Source organism: Giraffa tippelskirchi, chromosome 12 (assembly GCF_054371585.1).
Source record: "Giraffa tippelskirchi isolate mGirTip1 chromosome 12, T2T-mGirTip1v1.2.pri, whole genome shotgun sequence".
Taxonomy (NCBI): Eukaryota; Metazoa; Chordata; class Mammalia; order Artiodactyla; family Giraffidae; genus Giraffa; species Giraffa tippelskirchi.
In genome coordinates, this window is record NC_137286.1 from 107,659,907 (window position 1) to 107,672,893 (window position 12,987).

General features: G+C 37.8%; 1 long non-coding RNA gene across 1 annotated transcript in view; it reads left to right on the forward strand.

The window, feature by feature from the left end:
• Positions 1 to 8,612, forward strand: part of LOC145529233 (uncharacterized) — a 43,136-nt gene extending 34,524 nt beyond the window's left edge. Inside the window, exons 2-3 of the long non-coding RNA XR_014071055.1 lie at positions 4,456 to 4,692; positions 8,150 to 8,612. This is a non-coding gene — a long non-coding RNA (uncharacterized LOC145529233). The remainder of the gene's footprint in view (positions 1 to 4,455; positions 4,693 to 8,149) is intronic.
• The last annotated feature ends 4,375 nt before the right edge of the window (positions 8,613 to 12,987 follow it).

Below are 12,987 nucleotides of genomic sequence, written 5' to 3' on the forward strand. Positions count from 1 at the left end.
TCAAGAAAATTAGAGATGCTAAGGGAAAATTTCATGCAAAGATGGGCTCAATAAAGAACAGAAATGGTATGGACCTAACAGAAGCAGAAGATATTAAGAAGAGGTGGCAAGAATACACAGAAGAACTGTACAAAAAAGATCTTCACGAGCCAGATAATCACGATGATGTGATCACTCACCTAGAGCCAGACATCCTGGAATGTGAAATCAAGTGGGCCTTAGAAAGCATCACTATGAACAAAGCTAGTGGAGGTGATGGAATTCCAGTTGAGCTATTTCAAATCCTAAAAGATAATGCTGTGAAAGTGCTGCACTCGATATGCCAGCAAATCTGGAAAACTCAGCAGTGGCCACAGGTCTGGAAAAGATCAGTTTTCATTCCAATTCCAAAGAAAGGCAATGCCAAAGAATGCTCAAACTACCGCACAATTGTGTTCATCTCACACGCTAGTAAAGTAATGCTCAAAATTCTCCAAGCCAGGTTTCAGCAATACGTGAACCGTGAACTTCCATATGTTCAAGTTGGGTTTAGAAAAGGCAGAGGAACCAGAGATCAAATTGCCAACATCTACTGGATCATCGAAAAAGCAAGAGAGTTCCAGAAAAACATCTATTTATGCTTTATTGACTATGCCAAAGCCTTTGACTGTGTGGATCACAATAAACTGTGGACAATTCTGAAAGAGATGGGAATACCAGACCACCTGATCTGTCTCTTGAGAAATCTGTATACAGGTCAGGAAGCAACAGTTAGAACTGGACATGGAACAACAGACTGGTTCCAAATAGGAAAAGGAGTACGTCAAGGCTGTATATTGTCTCCCTGCTTATTTAACTTATATGCAGAGTACATCATGAGAAACGCTGGGCTGGAAGAAACACAAGCTGGAATCAAGACTGCCAGGAGAAATATCAATAACCTCAAATATGCAGATGACACCACCCTTATGGCAGAAAGTGAAGAAGAACTAAAGAGCCTCTTGATGAAAGTGAAAGAGGAGAGTGAAAAAGTTGGCTTAAAGCTCAACGTTCAGTAAACTAAGATCATAGCATCTGGTCCGATCACTTCATGGGAAGTAGTTGGGGAGACAGTGGAAACAGTGTCAGACTTTATTTTTTTGGGCTCCAAAATCACTGCTGATGGTGATTGCAGCCATGAAATTAAAAGACACGTACTTCTTGGAAGGAAGTTTATGACCAACCTAGATAGCATATTTAAAAGCAGAGACATTACTTTGCCAACAAAGGTCCATGTAGTCAAGGCTATGGTTTTTTCTGAAGCTGAAATTCCAATACTCTTGCCACCTCATGCAAAGAGTTGGCTCGTTGGAAAAGACCCTGATGCTGGGAAGCTTTGGGGGCAGGAGGAGAAGGGGACAATAGAGGATGAGGTGGTTGGATGACATCACCGACTCAATGGACATGGGTTTGAGTAGTCTCCGGCAGTTGGTGATGGGCAGGGAGGCCTGGCGTGCTGCGATTCATGGGTTCGCAAAGAGTCAGACACGACTGAGCGACTAAACTGAGCTGATATAAGTTTACACTTCTTAGGCCTCTTTGTCTAAGCACTTGGCTTGCTGTCCATTTCTATAGCAGAAATAATCCTTCACTAGAAGTGAGTAAAAATCTGTAATTGTGATATAAAGTAATTATTTTACTTTATTTCAGAGTTGGAAAGTATTTTTAAGGTTATTTCATTTAATCATCCTTTCTGTGTTTGAATTTCCTCTATAACATTGAACCAAATTTCTTCAATTCAATTGGAATTTTATTTATTGAGTACATCCTCTATACCTGACACTATGCTAGGTTCTAGATATATAAATATACATCGTGAACCTTCAATGGTCTCACAAGTTAATGAAAACATAGGGAAATATGTAAGTGTGAATATAGAACATAACCAAATAAAATTAATTTATTAAAATTTTCCACAAGATGTAATATGAGCATGGGAAAACAGACTCCCTAATTAAGTTTGAGGAATTCAAGGATGACATCTAAATAGGCAGTTAATTTTAGATTGGAAATAATGGAGAAGCAACAGAGAGCAAAGAACAGCATCTGAGAAACAACTGATTTGATAGAGTATGTTATATATGTAACGACAAATAGCTCAATTTACCTGAGGAATATCACTTGTCATAGCAAATCAAAATCATTTTTTTCCAACATCTTCCTCAATAGTTAGTAATGTTTGTAAAAGAAAGTACAGATCCATCTTTCTATTTTTAGTTTGCATCAAGATGTCTTCAAAATTGAGATTATTTTTATAGAAATTTTGCCTGACCTATATTGGGGGACCTAATATTAATGGTGTAGTTGGAGTCATATGTTTAGACAAAGTTCTCAAAATTGTGCATGTAAATTGATGGGGAAAAAAACAGTTTTAAGCTCTAACTTGATAAATATCAATAAGGAAAAGTAAGTAGGAAAAGGAAAACCCATGCAAGGTCATGATAAAGAGTAGTTAGATATATTAGGATATGGAGGATACATTAATGAAAAGACAAGCAAGTAAGACAAATTTTTCAATATGTGTGTGGGCAGAGCACTAGCAAAATATCAAGTAAGATGAATATATTTATTAGCTGTAAGTGGTCAGAGGTGAGTGAAAAAATTTGAGTGGTCATTGCATGAAGTGATTGGATTTGACTATGTTAAGTCAAAAATTAAACAGATGGTAACAAACTCAACCAAGTACTTACTAGAGTAGCTCCATAATGCAGGTTCTATGTAAAGTCCCTTTTTAGAAATAAGAACACTATGGCTATAAGATTATATAAAATAATCAAAACTATTACAGCTAATTATTTGTAAATTTGAGATATAAAACCAAGTGACTGCCTCATAGTGATGTGCTGAACCTGGCCCAACTCACTAGAGCCATTTATTAAATGTTTCAGAAATTTGAGAGCCATTGTCCACCTGAAACTATCATAACATTGTTAATCAACTACACTCCAATACACAGTAGTTTTTAAAAAATAGAGAGCAAATGATCAAATCAATGATAGTTAAATAAGCCTTGGTGGGAATATTTATTCAACAAAAATTGATAAGCACTATGTCAATATTTTTTTCTAAGTTGGAGAGCTGATTTGCTGGCAAATTACTGGACCTAAGTTAACTATATATCTATCTATCTGTATATATATATGCATATCAGTTCAGTTCAGTCACTCAGTTGAGTCGACTCATTGCGACCCCATGGACCAGCACACCAGGCTTCCTTGTTCATCACCAACTCCCGGAGTTTTCTCAAACTCATGTCCATCCCATCGGTGATGCCATCCAACCATCTCATCCTCTTTCGTCCCTTTCTCCTGCCTTCAATCTTTTCCAGCATCAGGGTCTTTTCCAATGAGTCGGTTCTTTGCATCAGGTAGCAAAAGTATTGGAGTTTCAGCTTCAGCATCAGTCCTTCCAATGAATCTTCAGGACTGATTTCCTTGAGGATTGACTGATTTGATCTCCTTGAAGTCCAGGGGACTCTCAAGAGTCTTCTCCAACACCATGGTTCAAAAGCATCGGTTCTTCAGCGCTCAGCTTTCTTTATGGTCCAACTCTCACATCCATTCATGACTATTGGAAAAACCATAGCTTTGACTAGATGGACCTTATCTGGCAGAGTAATGTCTCTGCTTTTTAATATGCTGTCTATGTTGGTCATAGCTTTATACATATATACATATGTTTATACATTTCTTTAAACCAGCTACCTACTGTACTTGCCTACTCCCTACTCCCATACATGCCCCTAAAGAATTGTTGCAACTTCCCTTTAATCACTGATCTAACAAGTTTTTTATTTTCATGTATTTATTGTTATATGGACCTAAGCACTTTTTCCTTTGTCAGATAATCTTACTCACAGTACCACATTTGATCCCTCTGATAATTTGCCAAATTTGCTACACATCACTTTCACAAAGGCAAATGTTTATAAGCTTTTCTTTTCAATCCTTATTGATAATATATTAAGCAATTTTCTTAGCAATGAGAATATTACTATTTCCTCTTTATTTACAGTGTAACATTCTACAGCAAACTATTTTTTTAAGCTGTGATGCTAGGCTTATTTTCCTAAACCATTAATTTGTTCATGTTTATCAACTAAATAAAGTGTTAAATCAGTAGTTTTCTATTTTACAAAATAAAGAACATGTTACTTCAATCTCCTAATAACTCTTTTCAAATTATAGTTCCAGTCTGGTTTATTTTAGGAATTAAAGTGATCGGATGTTCAAAATAAGATTAGGTACATGAAAAGAAATTGGCCAGAATTGCATACTGAGAACACAATTCATGAGAATCAATCTGAGGACATAGTGAAATAGGGTAACATGTAAGAACAAAGATTGTGACAAAAGGAATAAAAATTACCATAAAATGTAACTTTCAGTAGATCAGGTTGATTCTAAAAATCTGGCAAATTATATCCTTTTTCAACAGAAAGAAATGCCGCCTGATGTGAAAAGCTGACTCATTAGAAAAGACCCTGATACTGGGAAAGATTGAAGGCAGGAGGAGAAAGGAACGACAGAGGACGAAATGGTTGGATGGCATCACCGACTCAATGGACATGAGTTTGAGCAAACTCTGAGAGATGGTGAAAGACAAGGAAGCCTGGTGTGCTGCAGTTCATGAGGTTGCAAAGAGTTGGGCATGACTGAATGACTGAACCACAAGGTTAGTATCAACTTGTTTTATATAATTTCAATGCAGGTTTTACTCTTTAACAGAAATAACCAGTGCATTCTCTCTTCATTTTAACGTAGTGTTCTTTTTGGCTATTGAAAAATAACCTTTATAACTGATTGGATCCTTTCAACAAAATACATATAATTTAAAAGAAACAAAAGAAATGACATCTTTTTTTCTTAAGTAGTAGCATCTTTCGTTGATGAAGAAGAATACATTACAATTGATTGACAAAGTGATTATTAGTATTGATTTACTGAAGGGTGTTTCAGTAGAATGTTAGATGCTTGGCGTAATAGACCATTATAATCTGTGGAATTGTATACATCACTAAGCCTGCAGTACTTTTGGAAATGGCATTGGTGAACATTATGTTTATATATGTAAATGATTCTAAACGTGCATCATTCATAAATTCTAAATTTAGTGGTCTCTTTTAAAAATTCATTAATTTTTTAATTGAAGGATAATTGCTTTTCAGAATTTTGTTGTTTCCTGTCAGACATCAACATTAATCAGCCATAGTTTAGTTCAGTCACTCAATCGTGTCCAACTCTTTGTGACCCCATGGTCTGCAGCATGCCAAGCTTCCTTGTCCATCACCAACTCCCGGAGTCTACCCAAACCCATCCCTATCGAGTCGGTGATGCCATCCAGCCATCTCATCCGCTGTCATCCCCTTCTCCTCCTGCCTCCAATCCTTCCCAGCATTAGGGTCTTTTCCAACGAGTCAACTCTTCTCATGAGGTGGCCAAAGTATTGGAGTTTCAGCTTCAACATCAGTCCTTCCAATGAGCACCCAGGACTGATCTCCTTTAGGATGGACTGGTTGGATCTCCTTGCAGTCCAAGGGACTCTCAAGAGTCTTCTCTAACACCACAGTTCAAAAGCATCAATTCTTCGGTGCTCAGCTTTCTTTATAGTCCAACTCTCACATCCATACATGACTACTGGAAAAACCATAGTCTTGACTAGACGGACCTTTGTTGGTAAAGTAATTTCTCTGCTTTTAAATATGCTATCTAGGTTGGTCATAACTTTCCTTCCAAGTAGTAAGCATCTTTTAATTTCATGGCTGCAGTCACCATCTGCAGTGATTTTGGAGCCCCCCAAATGTACATATATCCCCTCCCTCTTGAACCTCTCTCCCATCTTCCTCCCCATCCTATCCCTCTAGGTTGATACTGAGCCCCTCTTTGTATTCCCTGAGACATACAGCAAATTCCCATTGACTATCTCTTTTACATATGGCAATATAAGGTCCATGTTACAATCTCTCCATACTTCTCACCCTCTTCTCCACTCTCCCCATGTCCATAAGTCTATTCTCTATGTCTGTTTCTCCACTGCTATCTTGCAAATAAATTTATTGGTACCATCTTTCTAGATTCCATATATATGCATTAATATATGATATTTATCTTTCTCTTTATGGTTTACTTCACTCTGTATAATAGGTTCTAGTCTCAACACCTCACTAGAACTGACTCAAATGTGTTCCATTTTATGGTTGAGTAATATTCCATTTTGTATATGTACTGCAACTCACACATACCCCAATGTTTGTGGCAGTGCAATTTACAATAGCTAGAACAAGGAAGCAACCTATATGTCCATTGACAGTGGTCTCTATTTGATAATTCATGGAACTAGAAGCCAGGTTCCTTGAAAATCATGTTCCAAATGCTCTTATTCTTCTCTGTTTTAATCTCTTCACTTTTTATCATCAGAGTTATTTTATATAACATATATTTTATATTTTCTCTATCTTAATGGTGTAAATAATGATGTAAATAAGGTTATGGTTACTTTGATCTATTTCATTGTCTATGTGACTAGTCATGCAGACTGGTCACTGTCGATGTGGGATAAGCCTTGCAATCTGGACACTCCAAATGGATGACAGATTCTCTCCCAACAAACTCCTTAATATAAACATTTTCTTTGTGTCATATACTTACTTCCTCTTTCATAATTTGCTCACTTCTTCTTTTTTAAATTTTTTTACTCATTCCACATCAACCACCTTTCTGTTTCTCTAAATGGCAAGTATATATTACCATATCGACAACTTAGTTCTTCCCAATAGAATTTTCTGCAAGCATGGAAATAGTGTGTAATCTACACTATGCACATTTGGTTAGTAATCACTGACATTCAATGAAATAATTAAATTTTAAAATTTAATTGAATCCAATCAGTTAGATTTAAATAGTCACTTGTGGCTACTGGACTGTGCAGCTCTAACAGTTTCTTCTACTTGTGATAGCCACAATAAACTTCCATGAGTATTTACATATCTGTCATCTTTTAAAAATTTTGCTTATGTTTTATCTTCTCAGTGAGACTTTCTGATTTCATTGTAAAACACTGCAACTATTTCCCACCTCACTTATGATCTCCACTCTGAATCTGCTCTTCTTCTTTTTAATTTATAGTATCTATTACTGTGTGAACTAGTATTTGAGTATATATTTATTACATTAGGGCTTCTTTGGTGGCTCGGTGATAAAGAATCTGCCTGCCAATGCAGGAAATGTGGGCTTGATCCCTGAGTCAGGAAGATCCCCTGGAGAAGTAAATGGTGACCCACTCCAGTATTCTTGCCTGGTAAATCCCATGGTCAAAGGGGCCTGGCAAACTACAGTCCATGGGGTTGCAAAGAGTTGGACATGACTCAGTGACAACCACATTATTCTATTATATTAATATTTGATTAAGGCTTTGGAGAGAGACTTCATTGGTATCATTTTGCTATTTTTTCCTTGTTGGTATTTTTTCCTGTTTTCAAAAATCAAAAGTTTTACTTTAATTTTTTTCTAAAAATATTCAAAATAAGATTCTCAGGTTTATTAATTTATTACATCTAATATTAACTTTTAAAAGTAAGCAACTAACTTTATGTACATATGGGGAGTTAGATATATGCCTTTATGCTTTCAAAACCAATAAAGAGTGAAATTTAGCATATGTAAATTAAAAATAGATGAACAGATTTCAACAGTCCCAGCATGGAATGTTGAATGTGATAAGTGAATCTAATTGCATTACATAATTACACTGAAGAGAGTGAAAGGATGTGTAACTTTGGAAAATTGCTTGGATAAGTAAGTGTAAGAATAAGGGGAAAATAAAATGAAACAGAAACACTGCATTCTCCTTGATAAATTTTCTTCTTTCAGGAACACAAAAATATAGGTTTAAAATTCAGAAATTATTTTACATGTACACTAGGGTTGACAAAATATGCAAATAATAGAACTAAGTGGGAGACAGATTTTTCACTATCAGAGTAAAAAGGTACATTTAAGCAAACACAGAAGGCCATAATAAAGTCCATGGGCCTAGATTAGAGTCAAAAGTATAATTAAGAATATATATTAAGATATATATTCATTATCAACTTGTTTGAATATTTACCTTTTCCTCTGTCATCTGTCCTCAGATATATATGGAGTTTTATTAAAAAAACAAACTGGTAATAACAAAGACGAACAAAACAACAGACATGGATATCACCAAATGGTCAATACCAAAATCAGATTGATTATATTCTTTGCAACCAAAGATGTAGAAGGCCTATAAAGTCAGCAAAAACAAGACATGGAACTGACTGTGGCTCAGATCATGAAGTTCTAATTGCAAAATTCAAGCTGAAATTGAAAAAAGTAAGGAAATCCACTAGGCCTTTCAGGTATGACCTAAATCAAATCCCTTATGATTATACAGTGGAAGTGTCAAATAGATTCAAGGGATGAGATCTGACAGAGTGACTGAAGAGCTTTGGATGGAGGTTCATAGCATTGTACAGGAGACAGTGATGAAAACCATTTCAAAGAAAAAGAAATACAAGGAGGCAAAATGGTTATCTGAGTTGGCTTTACAAGCAGCTGATGAAAGAAGAGAAATGAAAGGAAATGGGAAAAAGGAAAGATATACCCAAATAAACGCAGAGTTCCAGAGAATAGCAAGGAAAGATAAGAAGGCCTTCTTAAGTGAACAATGCAAAGAAAAAGAAGAAAAAGGAATGGGAAAGACTAGAGATCTCTTCAGCAAAATTGGAGATATCAAAGGAACATTTCTTGCAAGGATGGGTACTATAAAGGACAGAAACAGTAAGGACCTAACAGAAGCAGAAGAGATTAAGAAGAGGTGGCAAGAATACAAAGAACTATGGAAAAATGTTATTAATGGCCCAGATAACCATGATGGTGTAGTCAGTCACCTAGAGCCAGACATCCTGGAGTGTGAAGCCAAGTGGACTTTAGAAAATATTACTACAAACAAAGTTAATGGAGGAGATGGAATTCCAGCTGAACTTTTTCAAATCCTAGAAAATGGTATGTTAAAATATTGCATTCAATATGCCAGCAAATTTGGAAAACTCAGCAGAGGTCACAGCACTGGAAAAGGTCAGCTTTCATTCCAATCCCAAAGAAGGTCAATATCAAAGAATATTCAAACTACCACACAATTGCACTTATTCACATGCTAGCAAGGTAATACTCATAATCCTTCAAGCGAGGCTTCAACAGTATGTGAATTGAGAACTTCCAGATGTACAAGCTGGCTTTAGAAAAGGTAGAGTAGCCAGAGATCAAATTACCAACAATTGGTGGATCATGGAGAAAGCAAGGCAATTCTTGAAAAAATATCTATTTCTGCTTCACTGACTTCACAGCTAAAGCCTTTAACTGTGTGGATCACAACAAACTGTGGAAAATTCTTAAAGAAGATGGAGTACCAGATCATCTTACCTGTCTCCTGAGAAACCTGTATGCAGGTCAACAGGCAACAGTTAGAACCCAACATGGATAAATTGACTTGTCAACATTGGGAAAGGAGTAAGACAAGTATGTATATTGTCACTCTGTGACGTACATTACACTAAATGCCAGGCTGGATGAATCACAAGCTGGAATCAAGATTGCTGGGAGAAATGTTAACAACCTCAGATATGCAGATGTTACCGCTCTAATGGCAGAAAGTGAACAAGAACTAAAGAACCTCTGGATAATGATAAAAGAGGAGAGTGTAAAAGCTGGCTTAAGACTCAGCATTAAAAATACAAAGATCATGGCCTCTGGTCCCATCACTTCATGGTAAATAGAAAAGGGAAATGTGGAAGCAGTGTAAGATTTTCTTTTTTTGAGCTCCAAAATTTCTGTGGAGGATGACTGCAGCCCTGAAATTAAAAAACACTTGCTTGGAGTACAAGATAGTGAAAGAATAGGTTGACATGGAGTACATCTCTCTCCATGGAAACATCAGGAATATATCTTCAGACACAGAAGTGCTTGTAGAACACCACCTGAGAGCAGACAGGAGTACCTGACCACCGGAAAAGAATGTAAAGAACCACGCAAAACTCAGTAGGATGAAGGAACTAGGGGGGGGGAAACTAGTTTTAGTAGGACTGGATCTGCCCTCAGAGTGTGAGGGAACTGAAGCAGGGGTCCAATCCCCACATCAGGGCAATGTATGGGTGAGAAGAGAAACATTTAAGGCTGAAAGTGAAACAACTGATCTGTGGCAGCCTAAATGAAATGAGAATCAGACAGTCCTTGCCACAGCCATGTGTACCCTGGATGGGGATGCAGGTCCCCTAGAAGGCACAGCAGCTGGGAGCTGGAGCATAGGGATTGTGGAGCAATCCTAGGGTAAGGGCTGATGTTGACTGTGGAGACACAGACTGGGGGGACATGAGGGAGGAGATTATGGTGGGAAATGCCTGTGGAGGAAAGCTACGCAGCCATGGAAGCAAGGCGATACTGCTGAGTCATGTACAGGGGGTGGAGCCATTACCCCACACACCAGCATCAGCAGCTGAACAATAGAGAGACTGCCTCATTAAGCAACTGATGCCCTGAACTACAGAGTAGGACCCCACCCAGGGTGCCCCTTTTTGTGCCTGATATACCAATTTACAGAGTATGATCCTAGGCAGGGGTCCCCTCTATGTGGCTGATGCACCGAACAACAGAGTAAGACCCCTGGCAAGGGAGCCTTCTAAGTGTCTGAATAGGTGGAGCTATGGAGAAAGACTAACCAAAGAGGTCTTCTGATCACCAGCTACCAGAGGCTTGAAAAAAGACTCTGATAGGTCCATAACTCCTGCAGCTGAGGCAATCCATGTCCCTGAACACTTGACACCCCCAGGGTTCCTGTGACCTAAGCAGCTGCACTACCTTCACATTCAACTCTCACTGAAGAAGAGCTGCCACCGGCGAAAAAGTAGTCTTGCATCTATGCACGTGGAGGCCCTTTGGTCATGTCCAACTTTTTGCAACCCTGTGGACTGTGGCTTGCCAGGCTTCTCTGTCAGTGGGATTCTCCATGCAAGAATACTGGAGAGTATTGGCCAATACTGGTTGCCATAGCCTTCTAGAGCACTATATTTCCTGCTGCCCAAGCGGCCAACTCCCCTGAGTACCTGGTGCAGCCAGAACCCCTGCAACCAAGCAGCTGCACCACCTCAACACCTGGCCCTCACTGGGGCAGACCAAAGTCCTCCAGGGCAGCCTCAGGAGCAAACCCCAGTGAACGACCTACATGCAGAGGTGGAAATAAAACCGCAATTGAAACCCAGGAGCAGTGTGGCTAAGGAAGATGACCCAAAACCTTCCCACCAGCTGTACAAGCTACATATTAAATCCACATGATCAACTAGGCAGGCTCTGTGCTTGTGGAATATATGAAAGGTCATTGAGAGCTCCCACAAAAGAAAATGCACTAGTTCTGATAGCTATGTACATTGGAGGCAAGAACACACTGGAGTAGAATCAGATTAGAGTCTGAGCTGCCCCCACAGCATGTCCAGAGACCAACACAGTGTTGAAAGATACCCTAGGGGGGCGAGGTGGACTGTGACTCCCAGCGAGGAAAAGGACACTGACAGAAGTGACTCAAGAAAAATATTTACTATTCTTATATTTTGACTTGTTCTGCAGTTTTCTTGAATTTGTTTTTCTTTTTTGTTCCCCCTCCCTCTGTTGAAGTTGTTGATTTCATCAGTACTGTGAAATCTAGTTAAGCTTTTGAGTTTTTTTTTTTAAATCACACTTTTTATTCTTGTTATAAACCTCTGCCTCTATGTTGGCCTTTTCTGTGGAGTTTTCCTTTCTTTTTTGTTTTTTCCCCTCTTTTTCCAATTTTAATTTCCAAATTTTTAAAACTATTATTATTTTTTCTACATTTATTCCTTTGTCTGCTTTTCCTATTTTTATTTTCCCCTTTAATGTATATAAATCAGTTAACAGCAGTTAAACTTTAATGTTTATAAATCTTCTTTACCTACCTCTATTTAACTTTGCATATCTAGTCTTTCTTTCTTTTCTTTCTTTCATTTCCTCTCACCATATTTGTTAGTTTTGTTTTCATTGCTTTTCCCCCCACTTGACACCTTGCCTTAGTTTTGTTTTCCAGTTTGTGCTTTAGTTAGTTTTGTTTTTAACTGGTAGATATCATTTTCGGTTTTCTTTGTTTGCCAGGGTTATCTATTGCACTTTATTTTTGTTGAACTGTTTTGATTTTGCTTATGGGTGCATATGTATATGTGTATATTCCATTATTTAAATTATTGTTTGACTGATTTTGCAACTGCCATTTGTCTGGAGCTCAACTTTAGTTTCCTGTTCTTGGGGATTTGATTTAATCTCACTTATGCCATAACAAACTATCTTTGGAATCTTCTTTGCTGGTAGAGATCAAGCCCTGAGCCTTTGAAGTGGGAACACTGACTCCAAGATCCTAGACTACCAGAAAACTTCTAACCCTAGGGAGCATCAAATAGTGAGAACTCCCTCAAAGGAAACCACTTGAATGGAAGACCCGGCATCAACCAACCACCAATATCACCCTGTGCAGGATGCCTCATCCAAACAACAAACAAGACAAAAATACAAACCCAATCATCAGCAGACAGGATTACCACCTCACTCAGCCCTGCCCATCAGAGGAAAAACAAACAAAAACTCAGCACAAATCTCACCCTATATGAAGCTTACACAAGTCACTGGACCAACCTTAGGAGGGAAGAAACCAAAAGGAAGAAATAATTCAATTTTTAACCCTGGAAAATGGAGACTTTAAACACAATATGTTTAAAAAAAAATAATGAAAAGGCAGAGAAATACTGCACAAATGAAGGAACAAACTAGAAACACAGAAGTCCAGATAAATGAAGAGGAAATAGGCAAACTACCTGAAAAATAATTCAGAATAATGATAGTAAAGATGATCAAAAACCTTTAAAACAGAATGGAGAAAATGCAAGAACCAATT